This window comes from Pterocles gutturalis, unplaced genomic scaffold (genome assembly GCF_000699245.1).
Source record: "Pterocles gutturalis isolate BGI_N339 unplaced genomic scaffold, ASM69924v1 scaffold10040, whole genome shotgun sequence".
Classification (NCBI taxonomy): Eukaryota; Metazoa; Chordata; class Aves; order Pterocliformes; family Pteroclidae; genus Pterocles; species Pterocles gutturalis.
Genome location: NW_010138249.1, coordinates 24173 through 26717, shown reverse-complemented (window position 1 = coordinate 26717; position 2545 = coordinate 24173).

Here is a 2545-nt window from a genome sequence, read left to right as displayed (position 1 = left end):
TGCAGAGGCGCGTCCGAGCGCTCGCACAGCTGCACTTCCCGCTTGGGCTGCAGCTATCCGGATTCAGCCAGCCTGCTGGGCGAGGTTCCTCTCTAACGACAGGGGGAATTTTCAAAACACGGACTTCCTTAGTTTGAAGTCGTGAGTTTAAACTTTCAGGTTTGTGGTTTAAGCAGGACATAAAGCTCTCCGCAGTATAAGCACAGCCTTAACATTCTAGTACAAGGGAGAGTCGTGAAGTCCAAACTCCTGTCCTATTGTTTTCTAACTCCCTGATAACTGCAGGCTGGTAACAAGAGTTGCTCAACTTCAAAATGGAGTTTATAGAAAAGTTTTTTCTACTGTACAAAATGTATTCTGCAGAACTTCTATCTTCTTCCCCTGCTGCATATTACCATGTCCCTCAGCTTAGCTCTTTCACATATATTGAGAGCTGGTGTCACACATTCGGGTGTTGACAGGTTTTAAATCTGCACTGAATCTCTCCATTGCAGATTCCAGCAACAAGGGAGTGAGAAAATCCTACGTTTGGAGTGTATCCACTGAAACATGGAACTGATCAGCTATCTCTTGCACAGAGAAATGCTGTCCCAAAAATCAAAAATATCAAAAGCCAGGAGCAAATTATAATCACTTCAGAACCTGACGTGACTTCAGTATTTCTCAAGTCTCATGCAAGATCAAAATAGTCACGGAGAGTTTTTTCATGCTGGGAAGCAAACTTCTTCAGCATACTGGAGTTGGTGGGTATACTCTCCATATTCTGCCTTACAGAAACAATCTTAAAACTTTTTGAAACAAAATGAGATTGTTTTATCTCAGATTACCATATTACTTATGAATAAGCTTTTAACTGAAAACAAACTGAATTTTCCTTTTTAAATATTTCTCCAGAAATTCCACAGTTTGGGAATGACTGAAGTGAAGTAAGCTTTGGAAGAAAAGAATAATAAGAAGAACCCATTGACTGGGATTTTAATTTGTCTCCCTCAGTAAGTTTGGCTCGCAAATGCATCTGCATATATTTGCTCCTTCTTTTTTCACTTCTAAAAATAAAGATTTCTTGCCAAATTATAAGAAAAAAAAATATACCTTCTGCAAAGAGAGATTTTTCAAAAAGATTCTTTTCTTTCATTTAATTAAAAATGAGATCACAGTGGATCTTTTATCTGTGAGCTGGAACCTAAAAACACTTTTGATTGATGTCTGCCAGTATACACAAAAGCACACAAGAGTTTAGTGTTGCATTTTTCATAGGGCTTTTTGCTTGAAAGCCCATAGGTGATCTTGAATCCATGTTCCGAACTGCTTGCACATGAAGATTTTTTAAAATCCAACACAAATTCAAAATACTGAAACTCAAACTACTGTGAAATCATTATGAAACTGCAATTAAGAAAAAAATATCTCCATTACCATATATCTCCACTTAACTAAAATAATTTTATTAAGAGAAGCTGTGATATTCACATACCATGTATTTACAGTCTACTCCTCCCCATTTATCTGGATTTCCACATGCTTTTTTTTTTACAATTGTATGCATATCACATATGCCATATGGGACTCATAAAAAATAATAGGGAGAAAAGACCAAGATGATGGAGGTTTAATTTCTTTTGTTTATGAAACCTTTTTTAAAAAAAAAACAAAACCAAACCTCTCAACTTCAGAATTCTACATTCCTGATGTAAAAAAATTTGAATAAAAAGGAGTGTGAATGCAAGATTTGTGTGGCATTAAGGTAAATTTAAGACTGTAAGTCAGGCTAAAAAGGATGACTGTTGTCATCTTGTTAAGCCAAAAGAACTGTCTATAGACAGGTGACAAAAATACGTGCATCCATTTTGCTTGCAAATGTAATCCTTGAGTGATAGGTTTGGGAGCTAACATGGTACTACAGCAGTGTACTGAAGAACCTCATCCCCCAGCTCAGATAATAGATATATTCAAATTTATCTCTTTAAAGAGATAAATAATAATTAAAAGAAACCAGGATTTGGACTTTTTTTTTTTCATCTCAGTTACTATTAGTACCATTTCCTATTTAAAATTATTTTCCACATGCTAGATATTGGTCAGAAACTACTTTGCCACCCTCACATATTTAATTTTTAATAAAAACATATGATAAAACATATTCTGTTTTATCACTTTTTACCATCATTTTATGAACTAAGAAGGGAATTAATGCTTGTTCATTGGGGCATCTTTTTGGGGCAAGGAGGTCGAGGGAGTGACTCTGAGTTCTTCTTCCTTTGAGACATAAATAAGGAAGTTTACGTCTTGGAAGAAGCATGTGAGTGGGGAGGCAAAGTGTGTGTTCTTCTTCACTAAATTAACATATTACACACTTGAGCATGTGGGAAGCTGGAACTTTTCTCTCTGGAAATGGATTACCAGTGCTATTGGAGGCAGGAAGAAGACAAATTTTGCTTCATGCTTGAAGAGTCCTGCTCACAAAAGAGTCCTGTGAGGTAAGCTGCAAGTGTTAAGTGGCCTTGTGTCTCTGCTAGTGCAGTAGGAGAAACAAGTCACACAGACT